Raw genomic sequence first — 14,682 nt, forward strand, 5'->3', positions numbered from 1 at the left:
TGGTGTCATCAGCGTACACAGTGTTATTTTCAGTGTAGGTGCCACATTAACTATATCGTTTATATAAAACAGAAATAACACGACGACGACTTGCGCCACTGTGAACGCACAGGCTTTATAGGTCTGTGCAAGACTCGTGCCTGTGGCTGTTAACAAACGCCGCCAGTGCTGCGGCGTGTTTGCACCAACCTCCGGTGTTCAGCCTAGCTGGTGCAGCTTGCATACCCTGCATTATTCGTGGGTTTTTGAACAATTGCATACAACAAAACACAGTTACGGACGCGGAGAAGAAACGAGCAGGAAGAGAATAAAATTCAGCCCGACGTCATAAGTGACACTTTTCACCTGGGCAGAATATTTCAGAAAATGTACGTGGTTCTCGGTGCACTGTAAACGCTTCGTGCATCTGTTAAAGGAGTATAGACACGTACATTTTCTGTTCCGGTATTTTTGCTTTAATCGATCCACAGTGGTCCAAAACAGAGGGACTGCGACCCAAAAAGCCCCAGTACAAACGAATTAATTTGTTATCAGTGCATTTATCAGGGCCAGTTTCGGTTTCGATCTCTCCGGACACGAGCGCGCGATGAGGTCAAAGATACGAGAACAACGAGAACGCCACACGAGCGCCCCCTACTGGCAAGGTTGGTGATCGCGTAAACACAAAATCTGATGACGCATTCGGGTCGCGTTTTTCGTCTGCTTACTGTTGCACTTGCACGAAAATATCGCCGCCGAGCAGCGCTTCAGCGTAGCATAATTAGTACTGCGACGTTGTTTCGCCCAATAGCGTGGATGTTGCTAACATTGCCTTGCACTTTAATCCTAACGCGCTCGCCTGCGACTCAAGCGACGAAGCTGGAATCAGCAGCAGCCACGAAAGCTTGGTGGGTTGACGCGCAGGAAATGTCAATTGGTAGGAATGTTGAACAACGGAACCGTAAAGATGCTGCTTTATCAGTCTGGTTGGCCAACGCTGTGAGCCAAGCTGTTCTAAAAAAATGTTTTAGTAATGACGCGATCAGCCACCGTAACCCGTAAGCTCTCCCGATGGCTCCCGTGCTCACGCCTGTTCACGCGCTGATTGGTCCCGACGCGGCAGGCCTGCGTGCCGCCGTCCAAGCATGTGGCGCCATCTGGCGCAGTCAAGGCAATCTGGATGCGTAAAGCCGTGGCCGCCGCGATCGGCTCCCAAGTCATAGCTGCCTCAGCAGCCGCTATCGGTACTCTAGTTATCGCAAAATCGCTGTTCATTCGCTTACATAACTATTTGTACAAAGGACTATCAGTCACGATTAAATTGCTAGGATTATTCGGCCAATATGGAGGTCCTGGTAGAAATAATTACAGTGATACAAGCGAACTTTTTTTTCCGACAGCTGCTGCCCGATGCGACGCACCTGATGTCAGCTAGCTCCGCTGCTGAAGGCGTCGCAAAAAGCAAGAAATTATTTTACGAGATGGGCTTGCCAGTAAAGCGGAGCTAAACTCCGACGTTTATTACAGCGTTTGCCCGTTCCGAAGCGCCTTTCGCTGGCACTTCGATGTGAAACCAGATAGAGCTAGCGACGTCTAGGGTAGGCGGGGAGCGGTGCAGTATGTTCCCGGCGCACCATCGACAGACACCGTTGCCGTAAGCCCTGCACTTGCGCAGGCATGCTGTGGAGGCCTGAGTTTAGCAGGCAGTCTCCATACGTACACCGGTGAGGTAATTGTAACATGCACCAACGAAGAAGCCATCGAGTCCCACTGAGCACAGAATATCTTGTAGCTGTCTTGATATGTCTATATTGGTCACATATATCTTGAGCTATCAAAGACATCTACAAGACGTCGCTTGGTGCTAGACTAGAAGACATCATCGGCAAGATGTCTGGAATCTGTCTAGTGAAGAATTTTTATATCTTCAGCTACGCAAGACAGTTATTAGCCGGCTTACGACAGATGTCTTCTAGAGTTCTGCTTAAGAAGTCTACCATACTACCTAACAAGACGTTTCAGGGTCACATATGCGCCTATAGTGCAATATGTACACAATTTAACTGGACGACACTGTTCTGCATATTCTAAGTATAAATTGTCGAAGGTTTGTTCCAGCAATTTTTCAGCTTGCAAAATACTGTATCCAAAGTGCCTGCGCTTTTGAATTAAGCATGCAATTTGGGCTGTTTCCAGCATGCAGGACCAATATGGCACCAAAAAATGCTGTTTAGGCGATGGGTATCTGAACATAATGTACAAAAGCCGCTGACACCTTCATTTCTGCAGCCGATAGCTACACGCGTACTGTGTTCGACCTCGCTGGGCGCAGTCCAGTCCGCCGGAAGGCTCCAAACTCCGAGTGTTCACAACGACAAAGCAAGCTAGCGATGTATCCCTGTGTGATAAAAGCCAGTAGTTCGCACAGAGGAAAGATTTGCTGCGCCGATGTTAATAAGGAACGCCAGCTATGCACGATCCGCCATTCCCAAACTTCGCGCGCCGTGGCCTTTTCGCACCCCTCCTTTACAACGAGATAGAAAATAGTGCGCCAAAATAATTACGCAAGACGCAGGTTGTATTTACCGTTTTGAAACAAATACGTCATAAGCAACAGTTACATTTTACTTGTATAGCTTGTTTTATGAAATATATTTCAGATTTCTATTGTTTTTAAAGTTATTGTATCAATGCGCTGCTCGGCGGCTGGCCATTTCAAATTTTCGTCGTGTCTAGTCGTGTCTGCACATATCTGCACGTTAGGCCGTTGGTTTGTGACTGCGTTGAAAATGTACCCCGCACAGCGGCTGCTACTTCTGGCTGCAAGGCAAGCTTCGCTGGGTGAGTAAGAAATTGTTTCTTCTAAATGAGTCACTTAATGGAGCAGTAAAGTGACTGAGTGTTTTCTTTTTCCGATAAAAATGCTGCAAGGACCGTTGTTTGCATCCGCCGGCGCAGGCTGTATGGGCGAGCAAGATAGCGCGCGCGGACCGTTTAGTCAGTACGAAAGGCGGTGTTTTATGGCGCATCTACAGTTTTGTGCATGCAGGAAGGTTTTTCGCTTGTAATTCCACTCGCCGCGTTTCGTGAACTGCCATTGGCGGCGGAACCTCGCGATGTAATTCTTCAAAATGAGCTTGGCGATCCGACGTCTTTCGTTGGTTGCCGCTGGTTCTAACAGTTTCCCAGGAAACACAACTGAGCACGAAAGTCTGCATGCTTAGTGTGGCCTTCACTCTGCAGCAAGATACAGAAAATACGCACCGTCGAGTGGAAGCCGTGCATTGTTTGTCAGCCTGCAGAGCTCTATACGCGCTAAGTTATGCCGCGGTTGCGAAAAAGAAAGAGAACGATCTCAATAAGCCGCCTTAGAGGGGAGGGTAAGGTGCATTCTGGCCACAGCGACTCTCCCAACTGCTAGCAAAATACTCTCGGCCTGTTCACAGGCACAAGTTGAAACACATAGTGAGATAGGAACGGCGTACAAACATTCTGCAGTGATTTAATTTTAATAGTTCATAAAATGTTTACAGTCAGCCATTACATTGCCGTGATTAAGTGATTTTACATTTTCATATAGTCAGAAAGCACAATTTAGTTCTTTTTAAGTTCCTGAACTGCTTGCTGTGTGATGTGCTGGTGCTCTATTTGCTTTGGTCCTCAGGTTTTTTTTTTTTTTTATTGGCGGAAATGTTTTAAGAAATTAAGCTTCAGTTGAATTGGTACAGAAAGAAATCGAAAGCAAATCTTTCGGACGGACCTCATATAACGAAAAGCCTATTATTGATACACAAAAACATATCAATTTCATTTGTTTTCTTGCTTCAGGGCCAATAGAGTCTTCCTGTCCAGAACTGGGAAAAGAAAAGAGAGTACTGAATCTTAACTTACTTTTAAGGCGTATAGAATGTAGCCATGTTATAATATGGGTTCAGTGTATGCCTTCTGGCTGTCCCCAACAACAAAGCTGTGACTCCACGCAAACTATTTAATAGCATATGGACTCCTCCCAAAGTGAAGGTATTTGGCATCAAAGGTGAAATGCCTTCATTTAATTTAATGCTCTTTTTCACATTGTGCTGTTGTGTCTGTGTTTGGTGCTCTTGTTTTTTTTGTGTCTGCGCGAATTTTCATGTAAACAAAACACTTACCCAACAGCTCAAGCAAGTGAGCTATGCATTCTTTTTTTTTTTTTGCTCTGGGTGCATGCTCACTGTTTAAAATATTGCTTTCATTTGTTCTAGGAAAGACTGGTGATGCATACATACATAGGTACCTACATATATACATGCATAGATACATACATAGGTAATGCATCCATACATAGATACATGATACATAGATTTATTTCTTCTCTACATATGTCGAATGAAACGCTTAGCAAACTCAGAGGCAGAAACCTTGCCCAACATAGAAAGTGACTCTCGATAAAAAAAAAGGAATGTATAAATTAGGAAAATGGTGGTTCTCTTCAGGTGTGTCTGTTGGTGAAGACAAGAAAATGTTTTAGCCTTCGAGGTCATCAAGGAGTTATTAATATACATATATTATACTCAGCACTATTTTGTGCTGCTAGTGCGTGTCTTGGTTAAACATATTTCTATTGTGTACTCAGTACTCTCAACCTTATGTGACATATTTTGAGGTTAAATTCTTATCCTATGTTTTGTAGTCAGTGATTTGCTTTATTAAACTTCACAAGAAATCTTTAAAGCATTGGAACACCTTGCAGGTTGCCACCACCTCCACGGCTGCCTAGCAACTATCCTTTTCCTGTCTGTGCTGCAAACACAACTTAGCAATGAGCGCCACAGGACTGACATCTCACTGGGCAGTCGCGGGCTACTGGCTGAATACACAGGTATGGTTTGACTGTGCCAACAGTGGGACTTTTTCCTTCTGTTTGGGAGCTCATATATCTAAATCGTGCTTTTGATTTTAATCCTGGCAGGTGTGACATGGAAAGCCTTCAACACCAATGAAACTTAGTTTTGCCGACGTCACAAAAGAGTGGTTGGTGTTTGCCTTGTGACAAAGACCAAGTCCACATCTAAAGGCGCTGCACAGCCACCATGAACAGTGCCACAATAGCAAGCAGCTGGGATCAAGGCACCTTCTGTGCTCATTTACAACTCAAGTTTGAGGCTTTGTAATTTTGCAAAGGTAGGCCTCCAACAATTGACAGAGAGGAGCCTCCCAATCAATTGAGCCACAAAGGAATTCCCCCTTTCATGTCAGTAGGTGACAAAAAGAGGCAGTGCAGCTGGTGTTCAGTACCGAGAAAGAAAAAGCTGCCCAGCCTAGTTAGCTGTGGACAAGGACTGGAGTGGTACCAGTGTTGAGAACGATCTGATTGGCAGAAAAGCCTCCTTTGAGGGATATTCGCCCCTTCATTCTTAATTTGTAACTGACTGCAGTGGATCTGATAGCCCCGGAAGTTTTCTTTCTTTTTTTTCAAAGGGTTGTACAGAATAACAGATGCACAACCCATGCCAGCTCCCTCATTTTACGATGCTTTCATGCCAGAATGTTGGCAGTGGTATTCAGACCTTGTTTTTTTTTTTTTCAATGCCTTTTCTCCATGCATAATAACTGGCTATTCAGCGTAACACAGTCGCACACAAGACAGAGGACACCATCAGCACTTACAACTGTTCAGCGGAAAGCAGCCGATATACATAGCCTACTCAGGTGATGCGCACGGGTACAAGGCAACATGAAAACAGCACCATTTTGTCAAACTATGCGTGAGAAATTTTTCTTCAGTCTCATAAGAAAAACCAATTTGCTGCTGACACAGCTGTAACCTGCTTTTTTATATGAAGGGCTTCTAGTGTTTCATGAGCCGTTACCCATAGTTTTCACAATTGGTGCAAACCCTACGGTGCAAGAGAAGTCGCTCACCTTCATTGTTAATGTCTTTTGCATGTTCCCTAAGTTGGCCATTGACGCAGAATCCTGCTTGTGCAAAATAAGATTTTTCTACATGACAGTAGAATTTTATAGACAGTGGTGCACTTTACGAAATGCTGGCCATGTCTCTTCTGACAGCCGACCTGTTTGCTTTCGTAGCTTATGTGATGGCTTAGCTGAGCAAGCTTTCAGGGAGCAGAGGATACCATCTATACATTGAACAGGTTTGAGCTGTGTCAGTGACACTCCAGCTTTTCTTTGAGGCTGAACAGATATTTCTCATATCTGCTTTGATAAGATTGGTGCTGTTTTCCTGTTGCCTCGTACATGTGCACATCAGCAGTGAAAGCTATGCATCGACTGCTTTCCCCTAAATAAACAGTTGTAGTAAGTACACATGGTGTTCTTGTGTGTGTCTGTGTTATGCTAAATACCTTTTTTATTTCTGAAAACCAACTATCTCAGCAGTTAACTTCCTTCTTTTTATACCAGCAGAATGTGAAGAGCAGCACCGTGTGCAACACTGAATTTTATTCTCTCTCTTTTTTTTTGCTGTGCCTTCTGTACTCGCAAGCTGTTTGCTGCACTACAAAAGGTAAGGGCAGTTGGTGCCATCATGGCTGGTTCATGCTGACCTTATCTTTTGTAGTGCTGCAAACAGCTTTTGATATGGAATAAAGTGGTTGGTATGTACAATGACAGGGATGCAAACCTTTTGCTCCTTCCTTTTTTTTTTTTCCTTATGGTGCCTTCTAGTGTTTCTTGTAGAATGATGTATGACCCTTACCTGCTACCTTTTCCTTAGTACTTTTTAGTTATGATAGTATAATGTAACTATGACAGGCATGCAGCCATTGCATTTTTTTTTTCAGTGCATTCTAGTCATGCTAACAGGAACAGCAGCAGTGAAGCAGTCTTGGCTGCTTTTTTTGCAGTGTAGATTTTTTAATGGATTTGATGTCGTGCCTATTGCTCAAGTGTTTGTGCAGTTTCTACAAGATGTATGTATGACCAGCATTCAGTTGGTGACATGCATGCACATATAGTATGAAATGCAACACGTGATGATGGTCCTTTGTGAAAGCGCCTTTTTCTGTATACTGAAGCTTTTTCATTCAAATTTGTTGCTTTGTTTTATTTTGTACAAACATTATGCAGATAGTTCGTTCAACCACTCAACCAGTTTTGTACACTTTTGCATACCTATCCCTGTTTATTTCTAGTCATTTCCTGTTCTTGTTTGGAGTATGGATGTTGTCATTCTTTTGTAAACAGTCATTTTAAGCTTGGAGAGAACTGCATTATTATTTTGTCATTTTCATACCACTTGTAGTGTCTAGTTTCTGTGCTTGTAACTTCGTAGTGCATTGTTGAAAAAAAATCAAATATATGATTTACACATTTTGTTTCCTAGCACCTTTTGTAGTTATTGCCGAATCTCCCAAAGAGCACCCAACCATGGCTGTCCACCGTACAGTGTGGCATGTTTTGTAACAAAGAATGTGTACAGTTCTCCTTACTGTTTGCAGTTTTAATGTCTGTGAGAATGAATGACAATGTGCATCATTCTTTACATGTCATGTGTTCATGAGTTGGCTCTTTCTGGTGTTTTCTTCCTTGGTACAATATTAGGCTTCAGAGAACCACATTTTTTCATTTGCATACTGTTGCTTGTGGCTTTCCTTGCTTTTAACATGCATGAGATTGTTTAAGTTGCCTATTTGCAATGTATAATGTTGAGGAAATTAAAGAGTTCTGTAGTTTACTCATCTCATTTTCTAGCATTGGGTGCAGTTACTACCAAACTTTCTAAAGAGCACCTGATGGCCATTAACAGTGAAATGTGGCACGCTTTGTCATAAAAACATACAGTTCTCATTACTAGACAACAGTTTTAGTGCGTGAGAATTAATGATTTACAATTGTACATCAGTTTAGCTTGCATCATAACTGAATGTGTGAAAGAGCACTGCGGGTGTGTGACGGCAATGCAGCTTTAGTTGTAGTAGTATCTGATGAGATTATATTTTTTGTCTGGCAGTGGTGTTGAAAACCTCTGCAAATACATAAGCATTTCAGACAGTTTTGCGAGAAATAGCAGGGAATAAATAATTTAGAGCATTGCAGGGGATTCTAGAGCTCATTTTAGACATTCACAATCTCTTTTAATGATCTCTAGATGATGACTTGCAAGACGTCTTGCAGCTTAAAAAAGTGGGTGCATTAGCTGAGCTAGAAGGCAGCTACAAGAGGTACCAAGACATATAAAAACATCTTTCATATCTTGTCAGAGCATCTTTTAAATGTCTATCAGCTGTCTTGGGTGCCACTTCAGATGTCTATAAGGTGACTTGTTTATCTTGGGCAAGATGCCTTATAGCTATCTGCTAGACTGACTTACGTTTAGTAAGTTATTTGTCTTCCAGATTTCTAGGAGATATCTTGCAAGACATCTTGTAGCCTAAAAAAGTGGGTGCATTAGCTGAGCTACAAGATCACTACAAGAAATATCAAGACATCTGGCAATGTCTTGCATATCTTGTCGAGACATATTATATACGTTTAGTAGCCATCTCAGAGGTCTACTGAGACATCTATCGGGCATCTTGCTTGTCTTGGCAAGACAGTTTATAGCCGTCTCATAGATGGGTTGGTGTTTACTGGGGTAAAGCGAGCAGAAGCGGAGTTCTTTCTCAGGGCACGGCCGGAAGTGGCGGCGGCGCTGTTCGAGTCCGGCCATGTGTCGTCACTGCTCTTTGCTTTGCCGACTCCACGTCAGAGTTGTTTGATGACGTCATGTTGTTTACCTATGTACACGTTTTCGTCACAGAGATGTCGATGTCAATGGGTTTTGAAAAACGGAGTACCTGCCTGGCTTGTTTTTAAAATCAAATTAAAATATCTTTGCGGAAGCGTGCGAGGTTGGGATTGCTTGGGGAGCATCTCTGTATAACCAGGAAAGCAATCGTATTCCTTCCGACGCTTCAAAAAATGGTGTCTATACTCCTTTAAGCCTTATGCAACTTCCGACCGCTCACCAAGCAGCTATTTTTAAAATACGCCTCAACATTATCGGTGGTTCGAAAGCCACAGAAAAGCACACGCTGAAGATCTTGCTGAACCATGCCTGATTTTCTTGTGCGCACTGCTTTGTCACAGGTCTCATGCGCGACCAATTTCGACCCACTGAGAGAAAAAAATAATAATAAACGTCAGAGAGAGTTGCCCAGCGCCAAGCACGCCTGTACCGCCACCTTAGGGCAGCGGTACTCCTGGTACTATACCTTTCCCGTCCCACGGAAGGCTTTCTTTCTTTCTTTCTTTTTGTAAGCGTCCTTCCATTGAAACATCAGTCCAGCTGTCCTCAACGAACGCTTCTGCGAGTGTAGCATATATATACATGTCGTCTACGCGTATTGCCGTTCCCCGAAAAGTGCAGCAACAGAATTGCCGGATGCATCCCTTCAAAATTAAACACAACCTTACGTTTTGTTCCAGCATGAAGCGCAGTACGGAAACTGAAATGCAATATTAATAAAATATTTTTATGACTAAAATTACTTACTGTAAAGAGCGTAATAAATCAGTGCCGTCCGGCCGACGCGCCATCTTTGCGACGTTGAATAAGTTAACTGAAAAATGCACTTCAATGTATATATACTCAAAAAAACATAGAGCTTTATTGACTTCCTTTTTGTTGTGTTTTATTTTTTAGTTACGCCACCCGACACTTCCGTTGCTGCAGTTTTGAGGGAATGGCAATACGCGTCATCTACACATTGCCACTGAGAGGAAGACAAAGTGCTGCATTACGCACTTGCTTATTTCCTTTCATTTATCTTCTAGCTTACATTCGAAGTGTTATATTGCTTGGTGGTTGTCATATCAGATTGCAAGTAGAAAATGAAAAGCTGCCAGCAGAAGCGCTCGCTCGTGGACAATGCACTGCGCTAAAAGAGCCGGCGACCGAAAATTCCGCCCTCTACTAGACGGCAAGAACGTGTAGCGACTATCTTCGCTTTGCTTTTAATTTTATTTTATTTTAGCACACAGATGGTGCATGCGTCTCGTGTGCGGCACAAGGCACTAAGTGTCCAAGAAAAAAGTTCCTTTCAGCGAGCTTGTTGTCGAGAGCAGCCTCTCTGACTATCAAACATCCGTCTGACTTTCGAAGTCTTCCCAGCAACATTTCTGTACTTGTTATGGCAGCCGTACACGTAACAATAAACTGCACCACCTTTCCTAGATAGCGCCACCGGAGCGAGACAACCATGGCCTGGATGTGTGCAGCGCGGGCCTTTATGACGCCACTTGTAGCGCTCAAAGCTGCAGTGCACGCGGCCCAAGAAAGCGGCAGCACGTTTCTCTCCTATCTTTCCTCAGCGGCATCTAGAAAGCGGGGAAAAATGTAATAGCGGACGGGGTTGTATTCGGTTACCGTAGCAACTTGGCCGTGGTAAGCTACAGCCGACACCAGACCGTTCACTCCTGACATGAGCGTATTCTAGCTGATTTCGCCGCTGATATCTGTAATAAGGCGCTTACCGAATCGGCAGTCGAAGCTCGTACGTTCAGGTAAAAAAAAAAAAAAAAAAAAAAAAAACTGGCAGGGTGGGCTAGAACATCGCTTCAGTGTAATAAAACCCATTCTGAATAAAAAAAGAAAAGAAGTTGGCGTACAGCAGGGGCTAGCACGCATGGCTTTAACACGGTAGGATGGGGCTCGATGTCCTGCCAGAGAGGCTCTTTTTTTATTAATGAATGACAGGAGAATGTGTGCACGCTCTCTGTTCGCATTCTGTCCACAGCTCGTTGTGGTACGCTCTCCCAAAAAAACCTCGTCCACTTGGGCCATCAATTATGTATGTGTCAGCGCGTGTCGGCGCTTTTAATAATTGACCACCTAGCTGTAGTGTGAGGCAAAAGTATAGATTAGCTTACTTTAAAAGGGTAGGTACGCTACTGCCATCGTTTACTGCATCCGGACTTTGCGTGAAACGGAAGCTATAAGATCTATTAACTTCCTCGGCCGTTTCTGAACAGCGCGGTTGCATTCTTTCTTCTCTCTCACGGCAGTTTGCTGAGATCACGAGCTAAAATTAAAAAACAAATTCGGTGCAGTGAAAACTGGAATTCGCGTGGAAGATTCTGCAGTGTTTGGAGATTCACCACTTTCGATGTCTAGTGTGAAAGTCCATGTATAGATTACGCGTAGCGTATACGGCCCATTCGCTTGAAAAAGCGTCGCCATGTGCTAGTTTTGAGAAAAACGTGTCGGAAGAGTATGCACCCCAAAATTATTATGATGCAATCGTTCTTTATTCAGCGTGATGTCATAATATTTCGCTGCCCATTAGCACCAATCTAATATAGTTAAGTGAGACACCAGTTTGCGATATGTGGATTCGAACAGTTAAATAATAGACGTAGAGATCGCTGATGCTTGTATGATTCATATATGTTTAGGCGCTTTCGTGGTGCTCTTTTCCGAGTGGAAAAATCCGACATTCAGGTGTGCAACGAGAAAAAAAAAATATAAAAGCCGTGTACACTTGCCCCAGATCGCCTAATTCTTCTGCTATCGGCCACAGACGAAGTAGATGGAGGCGATGGTGCTTACACCTTGCTTTGTTTTTCGGGAGCCACTATAGGTGGTGTACACACCACTTCGTGAGCATTCAGAGAGCGGTCATCAAAAACATTGCACCGAATATCCGAACTAATCGTAACGTAACCACCCTCCCATTGAGATTTTTCAAGCCCGAACATCTCGTTGCAGCAAGGGAACCACCACGTGTGTTGACAGCTTGCACAAATCGATAAGCGCTACGCTCTGATATTTTCCGGTATGATCGGCCGATTCCGATGAAGATTAGCTGCTATTTTTTTCTTCCAATTATAATTGCGCGAAAAATAGTGTAGCTCGATGTTAGCTATTAGTTCTCAGGACGCAGACACACCGGGCGCGATGCACAGTGTCATGTGCATACGACAGAAGAGGCGCAGCAACTTGCAGTCGAGCGTTGCGCAGCCAACTTCCAACTACTCCGCCTCACACCAACGCGCCTTGTGAAAGAAACCGCGTACCGCAATTCCAGAGGCGCACCTCCCTCCACCGCCTTCGTGAAAAGCTCCGCTTCGCAACGTCGAAACGCTTTGCCTCACGTTCTTCTCGCACTCGTGCTCCGCATCTCACTTCCTACCTTTTTCTTTTTTTTTTTTTTGCTTCTTCGTCCTCCCGCTTGCCGCTCCCAAAGTTCTTTTCCTTCTCTTGAGCGCTGCCTTATTTCCCTACGCCTCAGGGCGCAGCCGGGAAAGAGGGAGACACCGGCCTTTCCCAAGAGTAATGCGAAAGAGGGGCGCAAGGAGAAAAGGATGGCGGTGCTAGGCGAGGCTGCTGACAGCGGCGCTCGCTCGCCTGGAAGCCTGGGCGTGAAATGCGTCCGTCCGACGGCGTGCGTCTTGTCCCTACCAGCGCGCCGCCAAGTGCGCCGGCCACGGCGACAGCGATACGAAAGGACGCGTTGATGTTTGCCCGCATTCGCTACTGGGAGCCGGCACATTTTTTTATTTTTTTTTTCACCCGGATGTATATCTTTTTCTCTTCTTCTGCTTCTCTTTCTCAATGTTCTCCCATTTCTCCTTTTTCTTTTCCTATCCGAGGACCACGTGAATGCGGAACTTGCTTCACTCTCCCTTATTCCCCTCGCTTCCTTTTTTTCCAGGCCGCTCCGAGTGCTGCGGCTGCCATCGCAATCTTTCGCACCCTTAGCCGAGGGCGTCGACGTAGCGGCGCCTCGGCGGCTTTCGTTTTTCGTTCCGTTGGGCAGCTTCGTGTGTTTTAACTTTCTTCGTCATTCTAGTGAAAGGTGAGGGCAGGAAGAAAGAGGGCGTGCCGGGTTAATGATGTTCCTGGATTTTCAACGACTGGCTAAGGACACCAAAGAGAGGTAGAAAGGTTGCGGCTTCTGAAGGAGGTAGTGAAGACAAAATGTACAAAAAACCAGCGGCTATGGGGAAGCTGGTAGAAGCCGTAGATAGCGCTGGCCTTATGATAAAACATGCAAGCACCCGAAAATTCCATACTACCACTAGCCCCATCTATAGATGGCAGATCAAAGGGACGCGAGTCCCAGTATCTATGAAGTCAACTGGCACATCTTTTTCGATCATTTCTGTCGTAGTTCAATTTGTATCTTTCTTTGATGCACTTCATGTTGGCTTCAACTGCTCACTAACTGAAGATTGCCGAATAGTTGTATTACATAATTTCTTACGGCCTGATCCTTTGCAGACATTGCAATGTTTCGCATAGCATATTCCGAGAAGTAGCCGAAGAGACCTGCCGTAATCTATAGCTCTGCAGGACAGATTACAGAGTGGACTCATACGTCTGAAGAGTCTGAAAGCAACAGGAATTTCTTGGTAAGCAAGCTTCCCAATATTTGTTTTCCGTGAAACAAAGCTTTCGGTCCGCTTTTCATTTACACAGACCAGCAGGCTTTCTCACCATTATGCTGCAAGTGCCGAACGAAACTTCGAATGATGCAAATTTTATGCGGCTCCAGCAACGGCATTGTCGGAGGGCTGGTCACATTGGACCTCTCTCGGAAGTATACAACGTCAGCTGAGAGCTAAAATAAATTTCAGATTCATTGCATCACCTTTGAAATTAACTTTATGCAATGCAATTGTTTGGTTCAAATACAACTGATAACGTAAATTTATTTTCCAAGCGTAATTTTGCCACATGTGACCTGTAAGGTTGGTTCCTAGTGTGCCCAGTTTTCATTATTTTTTTTCTTTATTCTGGACATAAACTTCTGCTTACCTCTGTTGATCGCTTCGACCGCAGAGCTAGTTCTTGTCAGGTTTTTCGCTCAGCCAATTTCGCTGTTCAGCGCAGCCAGTTGGCCCACAACTTGCAAAGTGAATATAGTGCCAGAGTGGATTTCAGCAAGGGTTGATAACCAGCGGTCTCTGTGCATACGTGGCGTCCTGTACGTCTTATCGTTAGGTCGGCGTACCAATCTGCACTTGGCCACTCGAGGTTCAATAATAATAATAATAATAATAATAATAATAATAATAATAATAATAATAATAATAATAATAATAATAATAATAATAATAATAATAATAATAATAATAATAATCAATCAATCAATCTTTGTTTTTTTTTCAATCAATCAATCAATCTTTGTTTAATGTGCGCAGGAACAACCATGTGGTCTTTGTGCTGCAGCACAAAAAAAAAAATGAAAAAGCACAAACATGTTTACACACACAGAGAGAACACAAAAAAAAAGAAATAAATAATACATGAAATGAAACTAAGACGAAAAGTATCACGGAAATTAAGCAAACAATGAGTATCAACACTTATATACACAGTGAGAGAATTTTTTAGCACACCAGGAAATAAAGAAAAAAAAAAGAACGGTAGGTAGAAGAGGAAAAAAAAAAAAAACAGATGACTGACATTGATTATAGTAATATAGAAATATACATAAAATAAACAACCATTCCTGGCGCAACAAGTGCATGGTACTTAAAACACAGGCTAGAAATACAGAATAATACAATAAAGAAGTAAAATTGAACAAGGGACAGTAAGATTCGAATATAAAGTTTAAAGTTGAAATATAAGCAAGAAACGAATAAAAAGTAGTTCAAGATACAGACAGCATTGAACAGGAGAAAAAGCAAAAAGTGAAGTAAATACAATATTAAGGCTGGAAAGTGGGAGTTGTATGTGATAAAGTACTATTTAGAATACAACGCTACGAA

At 43.5% G+C, this 14,682-nt stretch overlaps 1 long non-coding RNA gene across 1 annotated transcript; it reads left to right on the forward strand.

Annotated features, from left to right (window-relative positions):
• Positions 1-2,744: 2,744 nt before the first annotated feature.
• Positions 2,745-7,657, forward strand: LOC146200397 (uncharacterized). The gene is made up of 3 exons (XR_014705228.1): positions 2,745-2,820; positions 4,712-4,840; positions 4,931-7,657. It is a non-coding gene; the product is annotated as an uncharacterized LOC146200397 (long non-coding RNA).
• Positions 7,658-14,682: the final 7,025 nt, after the last annotated feature.

The sequence above is a fragment of the Amblyomma maculatum genome, chromosome 2 (genome assembly GCF_055883805.1).
Source record: "Amblyomma maculatum isolate TAMU_Amacu chromosome 2, ASM5588380v1, whole genome shotgun sequence".
NCBI lineage: Eukaryota > Metazoa > Arthropoda > Arachnida > Ixodida > Ixodidae > Amblyomma > Amblyomma maculatum.